Genomic DNA, 21,090 nt, shown 5'->3' on the forward strand with positions numbered 1-21,090 from the left:
CTTTTGTCCATAAACATTAAGGCAAAATCTGCAGAATAGTTTGCTTATATTTCAGTAAGAGGCCACTCCGTTAAAACCAAAGCAAATTAAAATATGATCTATTAAGACAGGTTCCTGCCTAGGATCTGACTTGTCTGGGAAAACATCAGCATGATCCCAATGGGAAAAGTGTCTTTCTCTAAGGGAGCCACAATGTTCTTATACTTATTGTATGGTCATTGAAATTCTAGTAAAATGTGTGGATGCAGCATTATAGATGTGGCACTAAGTAGAACAGTTTCAGCCACTTTGTTTCGGTTCTGTGATACTCCTGAATTAACTCCTCATGTTGTTGACATCCCCCAGATATTCTCCCTGCTATTATACACATACAGTAGGCATCATATTGTTTTAGAATGACTGACTGAGGGAATAAGGTAGACGTGCTATGAGAGTCAATATGACATAGAGAAAAGCAATGTGCCAAATACTGTGATAGAGACAGAATCCATTTGAATTCTATATAGCTTTCAGCACCAAGTACTTCCATGACTTATTTGTTGACTGACAGATGTTTATTTTCTTGATAACCAATCACACGTCCATAGTCCGCTTACTGTTTCATTCCATCGTTTTCTTGAATTTCTGCTTTTGCGGCATTCACAGGAGTGAACTGATATGAATGCATCCATGGATGTTGTGTATACTACAAGTGGTAGATAGCGGAATTATAGGTTCAGAAACGTCTACAGGACCTCTCCTCTGGCCAGAGAGGAACTGAAAGGCATTGCCTGTGCCCTTGCTATTTCCTGTATTACCTCACTCAAAAGCCTGGGATGCATTTTATCTGACCCTGGAGATTTATCCACATTATAGCCTGGAGACCACTCAGAAACTTTTATCTAATTTCTTCAAGTATATCATGTCCTTCTCCCCGATTTCTACACCACACTGTCCCTCTCAGTAATGAGCACTAACACAAAGTATTCACGTAAAACCTTACTTACATCCTTTGGCTCCGTGCATAAATTACTGATGTGATCCCTAATAGGCTCTACTCTTTCACTCGTTATGCTTTCACCCTGAATGAACCTGTAAAATAACTTAGACAGTTCCTTTAGTTTATCTACCATTATTCTTTCACGCTCCCTCTTGACTTTCCTGTCATCCTTTTAATGTTTCTTCTTGTACATGCTGTACTCTTCTATGGCTTCTGCTGCTGTGAACCCTTGGTGTCACGATAAGCGTCCCTTTTTTTAATCTTTATCCAATCCTGTTTATCTCTTGATATCCATGTTTTACTGGGCGTGTTGGTCCCATTCTTTATCTTTATTGGAACATATTGGCCCCGTCCTCTCCGTGTTTCCTTGCTGAAGGCGTCCTACTGCACTGACACAAATTTGCTTGCAAGTACCTGGTCCCAATCCACTCTGGCCAAATCATAACTAATCTTACTAAAATTGGCCTCCACTAGGTTTACAACTTTGATTTCTGGCCCACCCTCCACCTTTTTCATAACAATCTTGAATCTAACAGAGATAATGGGAACTGCAGATGCTGGAGAATCCAAGATAATAAAGTGTGAAGCTGGATGAACACAGCAGGCAAAGCAGCATCTCAGGTGCACCTGCTCCTGAGATGCTGCTTGGCCTGCTGTGTTCATCCAGCTTCACACTTCATTATCTTGAATCTAACAGAGTTATGATTGCTGTTTGCAAAATGCTCCTCCTCTAATACTTCACTTGCCCAGTTTCAAAGTCCGCTTCTGGTTTAAAAAGCTCTCCTGGATCCATTTTAAGAATTCCGCTCCCTCCAAACTTTTCACACTGACTGTCCCAGTTAATGTTGAGGGTAGTTAAAAATCTGCTCTCACTGCCATTTCGGTTTTTAAGTTTAACCCATATGTTTCTCAAGGAGCCTTCTAAAATATCATCTCTCCTTACTGCTGCTGTAGACTCCCTGATCAATATTGTGACACGCCCTCTTCTTTTACCTCCCTTACCTCTTTGAAGCCCCTGCATCCTGAAATATTGAGCTGCCAATTTTGTTTCTGTCGGTGACAGCAATGGCATCATACCCTCAAGTTTTAATTTGTATCCTCAACTCATCAGCCTTTTTTGTGTATCAGAGATAATAGGAACTGCAGATGCTGGAGAATCCGAGATAACAAGATGTAGAGCTGGATGAACACAGCAGGCCGAGCAGCATTTTAGGAGCAGGAAAGCTGACGTTTTTGGCCTAGACTCTTCATCAGAAAAAAAATGTCAGCTTTCCTGCTCCTAAAATGCTGCTCGGCCTGTTGTGTTCATCCACCTCTACACCTTATTATTTCTGCCTTAATCATGTAACTTTTTGCATTAAAATAAATTCCATCTAATCTTGCCAAGCTCCCTGTGCCTCAAATAGCCTATACATCTGTGTCTTCTTGACTCACTTGCTGACTTTTCCAATTTTGGTCATTCATCTTCCCCTTCTGCACATTCTGCCTTGATCCCAATCCCCTGCCATGTTAGCTTATATGATCCTCAAAAGCACCAGCAAACCTCCCCATGATGATGCTGGCCCCATTCTGGTTCAGGTCCAACCCATCCACTTCGCAGTAGTCCCATCACCCCCAAAAAACAGTTCCAGAAATCTAAAGCCTTCCCTCCTGCAACCATTTCTTCAGTCATGCATATTGACCCAGTAGTAGGAATACCAAACAAATAATTACAGAATAGTGTAGCTGCTCGAGATCTGAATTAAAAACAGAAAGTGCTGGAGAAACTCAGCAGCTCTGGCAGCATCTGCAGAGAATTAATATTTCATGCCAGGTATGACTTCGTGATTATTGAAGAATAATTGAATTTGAAATATTAACTCTATTTGCTTCCCCACTGGTGCTGCCAGACCTTCTGAGTTTCTTCAGTACTTTGTGTTTTTACACCAGGCACACATGTTACTCTCTGTGTTTTGTGTTGTTGGTGCTATGCCATTCATATCATATGGTGTGTGTTTCATCACACTCTTGACTTTTGCGTTGTAGCTCGTGGGTCGGGAAGTGAATCACGTGTTGCAAAGTACCCAGTCTCTGAAATATGCCTGTAGATGTGGTGTTGAAGCTTAGGAAGTGGCAGTACTGTTTAATGTCAGACCAGATGGTCGGGCTTTCATTTTGGAGGTAGTCATTACTTAGCAGTAATGTGATCCAAATTTTGGTTAGGTAATGGGAAACCCATTGTGTTGCCGGTAGCTCAGGAACTGATGATTCTGTTGAAATTGGAGCTGAACATTGAAGAAATATTTCCTGTAATATACGAGAAATGAGGAAGTAACTTAACATACAGAAAAGGGATCGGTAAAGGATGTGCTTGCTTCAGACTACTGAAGAGAACCTGAAGTATTTTGATAATTCTTGCTGTCAGGATGTACTGAAACTGAAAATGTGCTGAGTCGTAAACAGGGCTTCTTAATTTGACTGTCCTGTCAGAGCTTATTGCGAGAGCAATTCCTGGCTTGGAAAGAATTGCCCTGTGAAACCTGAGCTGGACGCTAACCAACAATTGTGGAATGTCAGGAGCTGTTTGAGCATGTTTGTGAAACATCCTGTGTGTGCATTGGTCAGGAGTGCTACAGTTGTATCAGTCCAGTTTGTCTCAATGTACAAATATTACAAAAAAACTCTGTTACTGTTCTGACAGACTTCTCTTGTTCTATCTTACATCTGCACTATTTCTATTCATTCTTGAAAGAATTTGATTTACTCAAAGGTATGCTCAGTCTTGAGGACTTGATGAAGACTGAGGCACTGTATTCAAATCCTTGCTATCATGTTACAAAATGTGCCGAGCAGGTTCAAGGGACCATCCTCCTATTTCAACAATTCTTTTTGATGTTTTCTTGTTCCCGACTTAGTTGCTTCTGTCAATCTTTTCTGTCTTAATTTCAACAAATCTCTAAGTTTCTCTTCCTTGTGCCCTCACTTCACCCACCTTTCCACGTTTCAATCCTCCTTTCCAAGTTTCACATAGCACGTGTGGTTCAGTTGGTCACACTAATGTGTCAGAATTGAAAGATCACAGAATTGTTCTGGCGCAGAAAAATTCATCCATTCATCCCATCATGTCTGCACTGGCTACCTTAGCATATTCAAATATGCCAATTTCCTGCCGTTCCTTCATGACCCTGCAGAGTGTTTCTATTTAAATTTGTCAACCAATGTCCCTCTTGAATGTCTTAATTGAACCTGCCCAACCACACTTATAGGCAGTGCATTCCAGACTGGAACAACTCACTATGTGAAAATGTTTATGTTTTTCCTTGCCTCATGCTGGCTTGTTTTGCAAAACTTTCAAATCTGTGCCATCTAGTTCTTTCAGAAACATGTGAAGTTTCTCCTTATCTACTTTGGCCATATTCCTCATGACTTTTATTGGATTACTCTTAGCCTTCCCGTCTCTAAAGAAAACAGTCCAGTCCACTCTCACACGTGTTGTTTCTCATTCCTGGGACCATTCTCGGAGCAATATTCTGCAAACTCTCCGATGTCTTCATGTTCTTTCTAAAGTGAGGTGCCCAGTGCTGTAGTCACTGCCTACCATTCAGAAAAAGGCCTACTTCTTCCTGTTTGTTTCCTGTCTGCCAACCAGTTTTCTATCTCTGTCAGTACACTACCTGCAATCGCATAAGTTTAGATTTTACACACTAATCTCTTATGTGGGACTTTTTCAAAAGCTTTCGAAAAATCTAAATAAGCCACAACTGCTGGCTCCCCATCATCCAGTCTAATTAAATCCTCAAAGAATTTGAGTAGATTTATCAAGCATTTTTTCTGTTTTGTAAATCCATGCTCACTCAGTCCGATTCTTCCACTGTTTTCTAAGTGCTCGACAGCTGTTCTTATTCACTGGGGCAATGTGGGTGTCATTGGCTGTCCGGCATTTATTGCTGCCCCTATTTCTTTCGTGATCAGAGATAATGGGAATTGCAGATGCTGGAGAATCCAAGATAACAAAGTGTGAAGCTGGATGAACACAGCAGGCCAAGCAGCATCTCAGGAGCAGAAAAGCTGGCATTTTGGGCCTAGACCCTTCATCAGATCTAGGTCAAAATGTCAGCTTTTGTGCTCCTAAGATGCTGCCTGGCCTGCTGTGTTCATCCAGCTTCACACTTTGTTATCCTATTTCTTTCGTGCTGGATTCCAGAATTTGCCCCATTGCCGTCTTAAAGCATGCAGGAGTCCAGTATTTCACTTTGATGAATGGTGTAGTGCGATAGTCAGGGGTAATTGTTCCTCCCAGTAACTTCAGTGAAATGTGCTGCAATGGTGTGAAGCCTGTGGCTGAGCTCAGTGGACAGTCTTCATTTTTCACCCCTCTGCACTTAGCTCGCTGCGGCACAATGTGTGAGAGATTTGTGAGTTAATCATTACACTAGTCATCAGAACAATTCAAAGCTAACAGCAGGTCACCAGGAGCTGTTGTATGGAGAGGCTCAGACTGACTGCTTTTGATGTTTTTGTCACAAACATCAAGTACTGCCACTCGAATAAATACCTTTCAGCAGCTTTTGGATGCTTAGGAACAGAAGGAGGTCAATCCCTGATGATTCTGTCCATCCGTTCCATTAGATCAAGGCTGATCTGTACCTCAGATGCTTCTCAATTCAGGCTTGAAAATATTGCCTGACTTCCAGCATTTTAAAGGATTTTGTGTGGGTGATATTTCCACTCTGCTTTGTATGAATAAGTGCTTCTTGATTTCATGCCTGAACGACTTGACTCTAACTGTGGTACTCTCTCGTATTCTGGACTTTTCCACCAAGAATAAAAGTAGTTTTTATCTCCCTATTTTTTTGTCATAAATGTATTAGAACGTAGAACATAGAAAAGTACAGCACAGTACAGGCCCTTCAGCCCACAATGTTGTGCTGTGGAATAATCCTAATCCAAAAATAAAATAACCTAATCTACATTCCCCTCAATTCACTGCTGTCCATGTGCATGTCCAGCAGTCGCTTAAATGTCACTAATGACTCTGCTTCCACGACTTCCACTGGTAAAGTATTCCATGCGCTCAACTCTCTGGGTGAAGAACCTCCCTCTGACGTCTCCTCTATGCCTTCCTCCTAACACCTTAAAACTATGACCCCTTGTGGCAGTCAGTCCTGCCCTGGGGAAAAGTCTCTGGCTATCAACTCTATCCATGCCTCTCATTATCTTGTACACCTCGATCAGGTCACCTCTCTTCCTCCTTCTCTTGATCAGTCAATATGTTGATTTATGAACTAACTCATAATCATTTGCTATTTGTGCTGCTAACCTTACACATGAATTGTCACTATTTCAAGAAGTGATTTTTTTGAACTCTAAAACGATAGCCTGCCTAATATAAGATAACAAGGTGTGGAGCTGGATGAACACAGCAGGCCAAGCAGCATCAGAGGAGCAGGAAGGCTGATGTTTTCGGCTTAGACGTCAGCCTTCTTGCTCCTTTGATTCTGCTTGGCCTGCTGTGTTCATCCAGCTCCACACCTTGTAGTCGCAGATTCTCCAGCATCAGCGGTTCCTACTATAGTCTCTCTGATATGTCTGATCTATTTTCAATGACCGTATCCGCCCGTTGAAGGTATTTTGTTTGATCCTTTCAAACTCTTAAGTACATTTAAACAGGTTTCCTCCTTAGAGTCCTAAAGCATCTGTAAACTTCTGGCACTAGTTCATGTGCACTTAAGGTGGCTTTTTTTCACATCATTATAGTCCCCATATAGCTCCTCTGATAGTGATGCAAATACTTCATTAGCTCTACCTGCCAACTTTGTTTGAATCAACAATACCCAAATGGTCAGCAGCCATTTCATTTTGTTTAGCCACTTTCTCAAATGAAATGAAAAAGGCTTCTCATCAAACTTCAGTAATGCTTGGATGTATTTAAACAGATTCCCGCCAGGCTTTTGGCAATGATGAGTTTGCCCCTCATTACTACTACTTTCTGCCTTTGCCATCTTAAGTCAACTTTATTCCTTCATTGCCAGCATCTGAAGTTCAAACTCTGGCTGTTTCTCCCTTTCTTCTGTGAGGGCCATCCTTTCATTTTTCTTTTTGTTCTACCAAAGTTGATATTTCTTTCTTCTTTTTCTATTGCCATTGCCTCTAGTTCAAGCTGCTTTATTTGCAGTTGAATATTTGCTATTTCCAATGATTCCAAATGTGTTCCGAACAATTGTAAATGCTGAACCATTGTCACAATTATCTTGCCTTTCCACATGAACACCGGCATCTTCAATTTTTGTTACCTTGCCAATTCCAAAAGTTTTGGTTTGCTCACTTACTGTCAAACACCCAAAGTGAGTTCTTCCGCCACCAGGAAACTCTTAGCAACTGAAAGGGTCATTATTACACAAAGCACACCCTATTTAAACCAATTGAATGCAAAACCTGAAGGGGAAGAAAAGACACTTACAGACTCAAAGTCTTTTAATCATAAACCCAAACTAAAATTAGAGATTGTAATCCTGAAGAGAGCCCCCAGTTGGTCATGGACCAGACCGAACACCTTCACATATATCAAGGACATAGCCTAGACCTTAATTTCTTTCATATTTAAAGACAAATGTAAGTGGCTGTGTTCCAGATGTAATTCATTTGGTTACACGATTTGGCTTTAAGCAAAATATATTTTATTCTTACCCTGTAGTTAAAGCACAAATGAAAGAAAGAAGAATTGGTATAACTTAAATTCTGTTGGAAAATTTAACAGAATAATAGATTATTTACTACTAAACAGCAACTGTTCCAATTTAGTAACATCCCATAAACATACTCTTGGCAAAGCCAAATTCAGTAAGAGCAAGTTGCCTCACATGTGATTCTGACAGCAGAAAGAGAGAGTGCTCCAGTTTTGCTGTGGCCAAGAGAGAAGTAACAGCCTCTGAACCAACTTCAAAACTCCAACAACTACTGAAAGTTAAATTCAAACCCCAAGGCCTCCAAAACTGTTTACCTTATTTGCTTGGAGGAGACAGTTTGGTAGCTGCGGTTTAAAACTTCTCTTCAAAAACAAAAGGATAAAGTACATGTCTTAAAGCCATAGTATTATCACACCAGGTAAGGATGACAGATTTCTGTCCTTAAAGGACATCAGTGAGCCAGATAGATATTTCTGACGAGAATGGTCTTATGTGCCATTATTCCAGAATTTTATTGAATTCAAATTTCACCATCTGCAGTGGTGACGTTGGAGCCCATCTCCCCAGAACTTTAGTCGGGATTATCAGTCTAACAACATTACCACTACACCACTGCCTCCCTAACTAACATCTAAACTCAGATGATTAAAATACACATTTACAGAACCTGCCTGTAGACTTTAAGCAACTAAATGTTGGTATTCTGTTTTTATAGAATCGAGTCAGTGTGGCATAGAGGGTCCATTTGGCCTACCAAGTCCATGCTGGCACTCTCTGTGGATTCCTTCTCTTGACCTGGAAGTTTATTCCCATGGGTTCCCATCTAGTTTGCCTTTGAAATCTGAATATCATTGAATATATGAACCCTGTTTACTTCACCACACATTCTAGCAGATCTGCTGAATAATTCCGACATTTTTTGTATTGTTATTCTTTTATTCATCCATGGGATTTGGATCACTGGTTAAGCCGGCATTTATTGCCAATCCCTGAAGGCAGTTAAGAATTAACCTCTTTGCTGTAGGTCTGGAGTCACATTTAGGCTAGACCAGGTAAGTCAGCAGATATCCTTCCATAAAAGACATTACTGGGCTAGAGATAACACAGTGTGGAGCTGGAGGAGCACAGCAGGCCGGGCAGCATCGGAGGAGCAGGAAGCTGACGTTTCAGGTCAGGACTCTTCTTCAGAAATGAGCTGAAATGGCTCCTCCAGCTCCACACTGTGTTATCTTTGACTCCAGCATGGGCAGTTCTTACTAGCTCTCATTAGTGAGCTAGATGAGATTTTCCAACAATCAGTGGTTTCATGGTCATTGTTAATCTCTTAATTCTGGATTCTTTCTTAATTGACTTCAAATTCCGCCATCTGCGTGGGATTCAAGTGCAGTTCTACCCAAGAACGTGACCTGAGTCTCTGGATTGATAGACCTGGTGATAATACCACTGTGCTATCGCTTCCCTTAATTTCTGATTACCTTGGCTTCCAGCAGCCACACAGATGGTTAATTTCAAGACATCACCCCTCACTGTGCAAAAAAAAACTGTTCCTCCCATTACTACCCACGTGAGAATGTTGATGCATACGGACAGTTCAGGCTCCTTATCGTGGAAGTCTGTTAATTTTGTAAACTGTTCCCTCTCCATAGATGCTGCCAGTCTTGTTGAGTTTTTCCAGCATTCTGTTTTTGCTTCAGATTCCCAGCATCTGCAGTTCTTTGTTTTATTTCATTACAGGGATTTGAATTAAACTGAACTGAAGCAAGATAAGCCAGCCACTGCAGGCAGTAAATCATTACCATTATTGATGGCCTAACTGTATTTATCAAATATTTATGGTACAGGGGAGGCCATTGGTCCCGCTGTGTCTGTGTTGGCTGAGAAAGAGCTATCAAGCTTAGTTCTCAAACTGTAACTTGGAGGTCTTGGAGCTTTTAGTTCCAGTCCAAGTGTTTTTTTTAAAACAGTGAGGAGGGTTTTTTCCTCTTGCTACCCTTTCAAACAATAAGTTTCAGACCTTTGCATCCTTTGGGTGAAAATGTTTTCAACTCTTATTCTTCTTTGTGTCAATTACTTAAAATCTTACGCGGCTGATTGGTGACCTTTCACATTGCAATGACTGCACTTGAAGCGGTGCTTCCTTGGCTATCACACATCCGGTCATCATAAAAAGCACAGTATATTGCAAGAATTTGTTTTTTTGCTGCCAAGGCAAGAGGTCCTTTCTATTTATACAATCTATCCAGGTCTCTCTAAATTTGTGAACTTAAATTACTTTGCCCCTCTGCCTCCTGCATTCCAGAGAAATCAATGCTCATCATTTACTCTGAGTGAAAAGTTTCCAGCCTTGTCCAACACCCACTAGCTGTGAATGCCCTGTAGTTTGAGTAAATCCTTTTTGTGTTATAGTGACCCGAACTGTACACAGCGCTCTAGCTTCTGCCCAGCTAATGTTTTACACAATTCCAACATCACCTTCTCACTCTTCATATTCTATGCCTCCACTAATAAAGGAAATTCTACTGTACATGCCATGCTAACCATGTTATACCTACCTGTCCTGTTATTTTTATGGATCTGAGCGTTCAAAAAGTCAAATTTCTCTGGATTTGACACGATCTAATCTTGCCTTTTATGTCTTCAAATTCACTACTTCACACTTGCTCAGTTCTGAGGAGGGATCACCAGACCTGAAATGCTAAGTCTGATTTTTCTTCACAGATGCTGCCAGACCTACTGAGCTTTTCCAGCAACTTCTGTTTTTGTTCCTGGGTAAGATTGGGTTGTTTTCTTTAGAGCAGAGAAGGTGAAAGGGCTCATGATATCAATGAATGATGTAATGAGGGGCATGAGCACAATGAATAGAAAGCAACTATTTCAGTTAGTCGAAGAGTCAATAACGAGAGGACACATTTTTAAGGTAAAAGGCAAGTGGTTTTGAGAGGATTTGAGGAAAACCTTTTTCATCAGAGGCCGGTGGGAATTTGGAGTGCACTGCTTGAGTCGGGCATTGGAGGTGGTAAAACTTCTCAAACCTCCAAAAGGTGCTTGGTTAGCACTTGAAATGTCATATGTTGAAGGCTTTGGGCCAAGTGCTTGAAAGTGGGAATTGTGTAGATGAGTTGGTGCAGAATTAGTGGTCTGAAGGGCTATTCTATACTGTATGATTCTGAGAACTGCAAAGAATGAAAATAAACATCTTAAGAGTTTGAATAAGGAGTGCGAAAAGAAATTTGTAAAGGATGACATATTAGTAGATGATTTTTAAAGTTATAAATGATCCATCTGGTTCAGAGAATTGGTCAACAGGAGGAGATGGAGAGTTGAGGGAATGGGCAAAGACTCCAATTTGACAACATTGTGGACTCCCACAAGATTCTGAATTTAAATTATCTTTTTAATAACATCTTGGGTGAAGGGCTAGAAAGCAATAAATTCAGATTAACTAACTGATGACACAGGACAGGTGACGTAGCAAGCAGTGTAGATGGAAGCCAACTTCAGAAAGAGATATTAATAAGTTGAATGAGTGCCATTGGAGAGGATTCAAGGTGCACAAAATGAGAGACTGATTATGCTAGAGTTAGAGATAGTAACGTGTTGGATGAGTCTAAGCAAGGGGGAATGCAGGTGGGTTTACATTGCGAGTGCACTCACGCACAGGCAGAGTGTGGTTTAAAGGTCAGGTTGGTGAGCTGCAGGTGGAGATAAATATTTTGGTATGTCCCCACAGCTCAAAAAGAAGCAGCAACAGGATATGAAATATTCCTGGATCCAGGTGATTATGAAAGACAGAAGGAAAGGAAGTAAGTGAATGGCAGTATCAAGGATAGTATTGGAGGGATCAAGGCACAATCTGTTCAGGTGATGAAAGCTGCTTTGTTTGGACAACAAAAGAGGGAAGATGCTGCTTCAAAGCAAAGAAACTGTTGAATCATAGAACTTATAGCACTGAAGTAGGCCGTGCGATTTCCTTGTCTGTACTGGTTCCTGAAAGAGCTATCCAGCTATTCCTATTCTCCAGCCTTATCTCTGTAGCCTTCCAAATTCATCCCTTCCAAACATATATCTAGCTCTCTTTTGAAACCTCCCACTGCATCCACCTCTATCGCTCTCCCTGGCAGAAAATCTAAATCCTAAAAATGCTGAGTAAAGAAGTTTCTCCTCATCTTAACCCTAGCTCTTTTGCTGACAATCTTGAAATTGTGATCCCTAGTTATTGACATATCAACTAGTGGAAACAGAATATCCTTCTTTACCCTGTCAAAATTGTTCATAATTTTGGTTACCTATTAATCTTCTCTGCTCTAAGGAGAATAAACCCAATTAAGTCTGATTTTTCCTTGTAGCTAAAAATTCCTCATTTCAGGTATCAGTCTACTAAACCTCTTTCGTACTTGCTTCCAGGGTTTTAACATCCTTTCTTAAATAAGGTGCACAGACTGAATACAATTCTCCAAATATGGTCTGACCAATGATTGGTGTAGGTGTAGCATTGCTTCCTTGCTACTCTGGAACTATATTTATAAACCCAAGGATCCTATAAACCACTTTAACAACTGTTTCAACTTGCCAGGCCACCTTCAGGGAATTCGGTACATTGAATCCTGAGGTCCCTCTGCCCCTGTACTCCCCTCAAAGTTGTACTATTGAGCCTGCATTGAATCTTCATGTTTCTTCCAGCAAAGTGCATTACCTCACATTTCTCTGCGTTGAAATTCATCTGCCAAGTGTTTGTCCATTTGGCCAACTTGTCAGTGTCCGTCTGAAGTCACTCATTGTCACCTTTACAAATGACTAACATAGTGTTTTCTGCAAATTTAGAGATTTTTCCCTCACCGCCCATTTCCACATCGCTTATACAAATCAGGAAAAGCGTGCATTCCAACAATGATTCCTGAAGAATACCGCTTTCAACTCCTCTCCAATCTGAGAAATGCCCATCTATATTGACCTTCTGTTTCTTATCTTGCAGCCAAATTCTAATCCATGCTGCTAAGAACTCATCAATCCCAAACATTTCTGATTTGCTAACCAACCTGCTGTGTGGTAGCATATCAGATACTTTCTGGAAGTCCATATAGACAACATGCACAGCACTACCCTCATCCACTGCCTGTGTCACCTCGTCAAAGAACTCAATCGAATTTGTCAGGCATAACTTGTACTTGACAAAGCTATGTTGACCGTCAGCATTAACTTATTTTTCTCCAAGGATATATTTACCTCCTCCTGTATTATCGCCTTCATCAATTTTCCCACTATTGATGTCCAGCACATAGATTCTGTTGTCCTTTGCTGCTTTCTTAAACAACAGGGTCACATTTACAATCCTCCTGTTCCCCAGAACTCATCCTGTGTTCAGAGAAGCCTGGAAAGCTTCTTGTCAATGTTTCTGGATTTTTGTTCCTTCACCTCTCTCAGTAATCTAAGAAGCATCCCATCTGGGCCTGGCAACTTCTCTACCTGAAGTGCTGCCAGCCTTTTTAGCACCTCTTCTTTATCCATCATTATACTGCTCAGTCGCTGAGCATCGACCTTATCAACCAGGCCATCGTCACTATTTTCTAATTTGAGAAAGACATCAGCAAAGTACTTGTTTAGTACCTCTGCCATATCCTTTACTTTAGTGAACAACTTACCCTGCTTGTTACTTATGAGCCCCACTCTATCCTTCACTAATCTTTTCCCATTAATATGTTTGAAGAACGCTTTACTATTTGTTATAGTGCAGCCTGTTTCCCTTACCTAATGCTTCCTCTTAGCCTTCCTTATTCTAGCCTTCAGCTTTCCCCAACATTTGAGATACTATTCCTGATTTCTGTTGCTGTTAATTATTCCAGAATGCATCATATACCTCCTTCTTCTTCCTTATTTTCTTATCAGTATCCTTAGTCATCCAGAGTATTCTAGCTATGGATATCCTGTATTTCTATCTCATGGCGATGTACCTAGCCTGCACACTATTCATCATGCTTTTGATGTTCTTCCATTTTTCATCCACTGTTTCATCTGTCAAAATGCATTTCTGATGAACATGCACCAGTTCAAAATTTAGACCCCTAAAATCTGCCCTTTTCCGGTCTGGGATCTTAATCATTAATTTTTACCCCTTTCCAACTTAATATTGAATCTTATTATGTCATGATTACTATTTTCCAAATGTTACCCGACTCTGATGTTCTTCACTTGGCCTGCTTCATTTCCTAGGACCAGATCCACTACAGCTTCCTCCCTGGTAGGACTAGAAATGTACTGATCCACATCTGAGCACATTGCAGGAACTGCATCTTATTGAAGGGCAGTGATAGTATTTTTGACCAAGACTGCTACATCTCCCTTTTTACCCACCTGTTTCTACCAAAAATGTTATAAACTGGGATGCTAAACATCCAGTCTTGTACTGGCTTGTTGCAGTTCTCAAAGTAAGATACAGAACTTACGCGCATCATCAGCGAATCATCATTGGAAAGAAAACCAAAAGAAGATGATTTCTCAGGATCTGTGATCTGGGCTGGTGCCAGAAGTGTGCTTCTCTGACTCTTATTTTTCTCTCATCCTCAACCTTAATGCTGTGATTTGTAGCTTTGTGGTCTGTTTGTATTTGTATGGGAATTTTAAAAAGGGAGTAGAATTTAAGTTATTACATTATAAGTAGCAATTCTTGTTTCTTGCCACTGGTGAATTTTTATAAACAGCTGATTTGACCTCAGCTGGAGTATTGTGTTCTGATTTTATGGAGGATTGCAAAGATATCGCTGAAGATATAGAGCAGGTTCACAAGAATAGATCCAGGGATGAGGAACATCAGCTGCATAAATTGGAGAAACTAGGACTGTTCTGTTTAGAAAAGAGAAAATAAAGAGGAGGTTTGATGAGTTGAAAACCATGAGGAAACTGGGCAGAGTGGGGTGGGAGAAATTGCTTCTATTGACAGAATGCTTCAAAAGACCGCATTCAATCAAAGGCAACAAGCAGAAAGAATGTCACCAGCAAGTGTTTAGGGTGTAGAATAAACTGCTTAGGAGTATGGTGGAGATAGGATTGAAGTGAAATGGATAACATTTGCAGGTTTATGGTAAACAGATGTGGGAGTGGGCAAGGGTGTTGCTCTTGCAGAGAACCAGGGGCCAAATGCCAGCCTCCTGTGCTGTAACCATTTTATGATTGTAAGTTATACCTGCATCTCTGGGTACAGGTCATTAAAGTAAATTGGGACAAGGCAGTGGTTCTAATAACAGCCTTCAGGGCACAGCAATGCAAGTATCTGTCTGCCTAAAATCACAATAGTTCACCAGTACTTCACATTGTACAAACCAAAAAAGGGAACTGAAGCAACGTCTTAATGAAGAGAAGTAGTATAGTATAGCATAATATACGGGAAAGAAAAAGTTGACAGGCTGTGATTGGTGATGTACTTCTAACTCTAGATTTTTTAAAAAATCAATCGTACGATGTGGACATCACTAGCTAGTCAGCATTTATTGCCATGCATAGTTGATGAATATGAGAAGGTGATGGTGAGCTGGCAGCTTGAACCACTGCCAGCCAATTGGAATATGTAGACACGGTGAGATTAGGGATGGAATGTTGACCCAGTGACACTGAAGAGACAGCAATATATTTCTAAATCAGGATGGTGAGTGACTTGGAGTAGAACTCGTGTTCCTATATACCTGCAGTGCTTCTAGACAATGGTGACTGTGGGTTTGGAAAGTGCTGTCTGAGGAGCCTTGGTGAATTTCAGCAGTGCATTTTGTAGATGGTTTACACTGCTGTTCCTGAATAGATGTTCCAATCAAGCAGAATTAACTCTGCTTTGGAAGTTTCTCAATATCAGTTAAAACCAGTAAAAGAATTTTCTGCTTCCTTTGGTCCCAGTGTGATGAGGAAGTCAAATTCTGTGCATCACTGCCTCTCAAAAGATGTGACAGGCTATGACGTTGATCCTTCACTTGAATTTGAATCCAACCAGATATTTGTCAAATTAAAGTTGCTGTTAAGTCAGCTGGAAAGCGCCGAAGATTAAAAGACTTTTTTCTCCAGTATAAATAGTTTCAGAAATGAATGACCAGTTAATCTGTTTTTTTTGTTGGCTCGGGGACACATGTTGGTCAGGCTACTGCAGATAAATCCCGAGCACACATTAAGGATTGTACCGAAGAATATTTTGCATCTACCCAAATACACAATAGATATCAAACACCTCATCTGAAAGATGTCAACTCTGATAGTGTGGTGCTCTATCAGCACTAACCCTCTGACAGTGCAGGCACTTCCCCAGTAGTGACCCTCTGACAGTAAAGCACTCCTCCACTACTTCGCTGCAAGGCTGACTTTTGAATGTTTGGAGTGGGGCTTAACTGCATGACCCACTGACTCAGACTTGAGTGAGCTACTCGCTAAACCTCTGCCTGCAAGTAGGTTGGTGAGATGAAGAGGCTTGTTTCAGAGTCTCTCTCTTCACTAACTAGAGTCTCTTAAGCTACCAGTTATGTAACTCATTGTTTTCTCACTCTATGTTCCCGAAAGGTGCACTTCTTTTTGATGCAGAATGAACAATAAATGCATTGACTGGTAGTTACAGTGAGGATTATTGAAACACAGCCTCTGATATCTCTCAGGCATTTTCACTTGGCCTGTGTAACACATAGCTTTGGTTAGGCAGAAACCAGCTTCCTGTGAAATTAGTATCAGAGATAATGGGAACTGCAGATGCTGGAGAATTCCAAGATAATAAAATGTGAGGCTGGATAAACACAGCAGGCCAAGCAGCATCTCAGGAGCACAAAAGCTGACGTTTCGGGCCTAGACCCTTCATCAGAGAGCTGACGCTTCGGGCCTAGACCCCTCATCAGAGAGGGGGATGGGGAGAGGGAACTGGAACAAACAGGGAGAGAGGGGGAGGCGGACCGAAGATGGAGGGTAAAGAAGATAGGTGGAGAGAGTGTAGGTGGGGAGGTAGGGAGGGGATAGGTCAGTCCAGGGAAGACGGACAGGTCAAGGAGGTGGGATGAAGTTAGTAGGTAGCTGGGGGTGTGGCTTGGGGTGGGAGGAAGGGATGGGTGAGAGGAAGAACCGGTTAGGGAGGCAGAGACAGGTTGGACTGGTTTTGGGATGCAGTGGGTGGGGGGGAAGAGCTGGGCTGGTTGTGTGGTGCAGTGGGGGGAGGGGATGAACTGGGCTGGTTTAGGGATGCAGTAGGGGAAGGGGAGATTTTAAAACTCGTGAAGTCCACATTGATACCATATGGCTGCAGGGTTTCCAGGCGGAATATGAGTTGCTGTTCCTGCAACCTTCGGGTGGCATAATTGTGGCAGTGCAGGAGGCCCATGATGGACATGTCATCTAGAGAATGGGAGGGGGAGTGGAAATGGTTTGCGACTGGGAGGTGCAGTTGTTTGTTGTGAACTGAGCGGAGGTGTTCTGCAAAGTGGTCCCCAAGCCTCCGCTTGGTTTCCCCAATGTAGAAGAAGCTGCACCGGTTACAATGGATGCAGTATACCACATTGGCAGATGTGCAGGTGAACCTCTGCTTAATGTGGAATGTCATCTTGGGGCCTGGGATGGGGGTGAGGGAGGAGGTGTGGGGACAGGTGTAGCATTTCCTGCGGTTGCAGGGGAAGGTGCCGGGTGTGGTGGGGTTGGAGGGCAGTGTGGAGCGAACAAGGGAGCCACGGAGAGAGTGGTCTCTCTGGAAAGCTGACAGGGGAGGGGATGGAAAAATGTCTTGGGTGGTGGGGTCGGATTGTAAATGGTGGAAGTGTCGGAGGATAATGCGTTGTATCCGGAGGTTGGTAGGGTGGTGTGTGAGAACGAGGGGGATCTTCTTGGGGCGGTTGTGGCGGGGGCGGGGTGTGAGGGATGTGTTGCGGGAAATACGGGAGACGCGGTCAAGGGCATTCTCGATCACTGTGGGGGGAAAGTTGCGGTCCTTAAAGAACTTGGACATCTGGGATGTGCGGGAGTGGAATGTCTTATCATGGGAGCAGATGCAGCGGAGGCGGAGGAATTGGGAATAGGGGATGGAATTTTTGCAGGAGGGTGGGTGGGAGGAGGTGTATTGTAGGTAGCTGTGGGAGTCGGTGGGCTTGAAATGGACATCAGTTACAAGCTGGTTGCCTGAGATGGAGACTGAGAGGTCCAGGAAGGTGAGGGATGTGCTGGTGATGGCCCAGGTGAACTGAAGGTTGGGGTGGAAGGTGTTGGTGAAGTGGATGAACTGTTCGAGCTCCTCTGGGGAGCAAGAGGCGGCGCCGATACAGTCATCAATGTACCGGAGGAAGAGGTGGGGTTTGGGGCCTGTGTAGGTGCGGAAGAGGGACTGTTCCACATAACTTACAAAGAGGCAGGCATAGCTGGTGCCCATGCAGGTGCCCATGGCCACCCCCTTAGTCTGTAGGAAGTGGGAGGAGTCAAAAGAGAAGTTGTTGAGTGTGAAGACGAGTTCAGCTAGGCGGATGAGAGTGTCGGTGGAGGGGGACTGGTCGGGCCTGCGGGATAGGAAGAAGCGGAGGGCCTTGAGGCCATCTCCATGCGGAATGCAGGTGTACGGGGACTGGACGTCCATGGTGAATATGAGGTGTTGGGGGCCAGGGAATTGGAAGCCCTGGAGGAGGTGGAGGGCGTGGGTGGTGTCACGGACGTAGGTGGGGAGTTCCTGGACCAAAGGGGAGAAAATGGAGTCCAGATAGGTGGAGATGAGTTGGGTGGGGCAGGAGCAGGCTGAGACAATGCGTTGACCAGGGCAGGCAGGTTTGTGGATTTTGGGGAGGAGATAGAAACGGGTCGTGCGGGGTTGGGGAACAATGAGGTTGGAGGCTGTGGGTGGGAGGTCCCCTGAAGTGATGAGGTCATGAATGGTGTTGGAGATGATGGTTTGGTGCTCGGGTGTGGGGTCATGATCGAGGAGGCGGTAGGTGGTGGTGTCGGAGAGTTGGCGTCTGGCCTCGGCGATGTAGAGGTCAGTGCGCCATACTACCACTGCGCCACCCTTGTCTGCGGGTTTGATGGTGAGGTTGGGGTTGGAGCGGAGGGAGCGGAGGGCTGCCCGTTCTGCGGGGGAGAGGTTGGAGTGGGTGAGAGGGGTGGAGAGGTTGAGGCGGTTAATGTCTCAACGGCAGTTGGAGATGAAGAGGTCGAGGGAGGGTAGGAGGCCTGGGGGTGGTGTCCAGGAGGAGGACTTGTGTTGGAAGCGGGTGAAGGGGTCAGTGGAAGGAGGGTTGGGTTCCCGGTTGAAGAAGTAGGCATGGAGGCGAAGACGGCGGAAAAACTGCTCTATGTCCAACCGTGACTGGTATTCGTTGATGTGTGGTTGTAGGGGGACAAAGGTGAAGGGTCTAGGCCCGAAACGTCAGCTTTTGTGCTCCTGAGATGCTGCTTGGCCTGCTGTGTTCATCCAGCCTCACATTTTATTATCCTGTGAAATTACCCTTGTCATCTGTTTGGCTTACCCACGAAGGGAAGCAGCTCCTCTGATGACCTTGGTGGGAACAGAATATTCGGGGATACTTGGGAGTGTTTCTCTCTCTCTCTCACTGATACGGTAACCGTCTTTGCTTCTTAGCTGGGCCTTTGAATTAAGTTGGCTTACTTCCATTCAGGTTCATTGGACTCTGAGATGACCGATAAATGTAATGCATATTCCACAGACTTTGCCTTTATGCCCTTCGACACCCAGACTTTGTCTCTGCGATGTCTCAATGTCTATGGAACCTTCCCAAATAAACTTTCTACATTTTCACATGGGTACAGTCCAGGGCCTAATGTGAGTCAGCAGGGAATGTTTAGCCTCGTCAGGAATGGCGACATTCCTCAAGCTTTTGCCACCCTCCTGGCCGTCTCTGCTGTGACCGAGTTTGTTATAGAGCACTCACAAAGAAGCAAAATACCGCAGATACTCAGAATCTTCAGTAAAAGCAATGTGCTGGAGAAACTCAGCATGTCTGGCAGAATCTGTGGAGAGAGAAATACGGTAATGTTTTGAGTCCAGTATGAGTTGAAAGCTGAAAAGTTGAACTTTTTTTACACTGTTAATGTGGGTGAGGAAGAGCAAGTGAAGGTGTGCAGCGAGAAAGACAAAGTCAGTGATAATGGCATTACAAGAGAGTGAGAGATCTGAGAGAGATGAAAATGAAGATATAAAAGGAGAAAATGGATCCACTTGACTAAAAGTAAAGCCAACAAGACACAGTGAAGATTGCCCATAGGTAGCCAGGAGCGAGGATGTTTGTAAGAAGAGTGGAAGATGCTGGCCATTGTTGGAGGCTGTGGCTCTCAGTGTTGAATACTGAAGTGGAAAATGAGGTGGTTTTACTTCAGCTTGTGTTGAGCTTTGTTGGAACAGTGTAGCGAGTCCAAGATGGAAATATTAGCATGCGGGTAAGATGGTCTATTGGCAGGCAGTTCGTGGAATGGAATCCTTCCAGTAGACAGAGTGGAGGTGTTTTGCAAAGTGGTCACCCAGTTTGTATTAGATTCAGATATAGGTCAGATACTCTCAGAGCATGAGCAACATGCCCTACCTGGTCACTTTGAGCATTTAGTGCCTCTGTTGGAGGATACTGTTGTTACACTGTTTCTCATCACCAGATTTGGAGAATTGCACAGGGGCTGCCCTGACACTCCTTTCTGCCCAACAGCCTGACCTTAGATAACAAAGTGTAGAGCTGGATGAACACAGCAGGCCAAGCAGCATCAGAGGAGCAGGAAGGCTGACGTTTCGGGCCTAGACCTTCTTCAGAAATGGGGGAGGGGAAAGGGGTTCTGAAATAAATAAGGAGAGAGAGGAAAGCGGATAGAAGATGGATAGAGGAGACAGACAGGTGGAGAGGAGACACAGGTCAAAAAGGTGGAGATGGAACCAGTAAAGGTGAGTGTAGGTGGGGAGGAGATAGGTCAGCCCAGGGACGACGGACAGGTCAAGGGGGTGGGATTAGGTTAGTTGGGGATGGGGGTGGGGCATGAGGTAGGAGGAGGGGATAGGCAGGAGGAAGGACAGGTTAGGGAGGGGTGGACGAGCTGGGCTGGTTTTGGGATGCGGTAGGGGAAGGGGAGATTTTGAAGCTTGTGAAGTCCACATTGATACCATTGGCCTGCAGGGTTCCCAAACGGTATATGAGTTGCTGTTCTTGCAACCTTCGGGTAGCATCATTGTGACACTGCAGGAGGCCCAGGGTGGACGTGTCGTCTTTGGAATGGGAGGGGGAGTTGAAATGGTTTGCGACTGGGCGGTGCAGTTGTTTATTGCGATCCGAGCGTAGGTGTTCTGCAAAGCGGTCCCCAAGCCTCTGCTAAGTCTAATCTTAGACTCTGGTTTGAAATCCTCGCTTCCAATATTTCAGCAGTTGTCTCCTGAGTGTGGTTATTGTCTCTGCTATCTGTGGTCCATAGAGATTCTGACTTGGCACCTACCTGTTCGAACTCATTTCTTCATTGAATTCATGTCTC

The 21,090-nt window shown here is 43.5% G+C and overlaps 1 protein-coding gene across 2 annotated transcripts in view; it reads left to right on the forward strand.

The window, feature by feature from the left end:
• The window catches only part of LOC125451757 (anion exchange protein 2-like), a 259,376-nt gene that overhangs the window by 35,551 nt on the left and 202,735 nt on the right, over nt 1-21,090 (forward strand). The gene's annotated exons all lie outside the window — the stretch shown is intronic.

This window comes from Stegostoma tigrinum, chromosome 5, assembly GCF_030684315.1.
Source record: "Stegostoma tigrinum isolate sSteTig4 chromosome 5, sSteTig4.hap1, whole genome shotgun sequence".
NCBI lineage: Eukaryota > Metazoa > Chordata > Chondrichthyes > Orectolobiformes > Stegostomatidae > Stegostoma > Stegostoma tigrinum.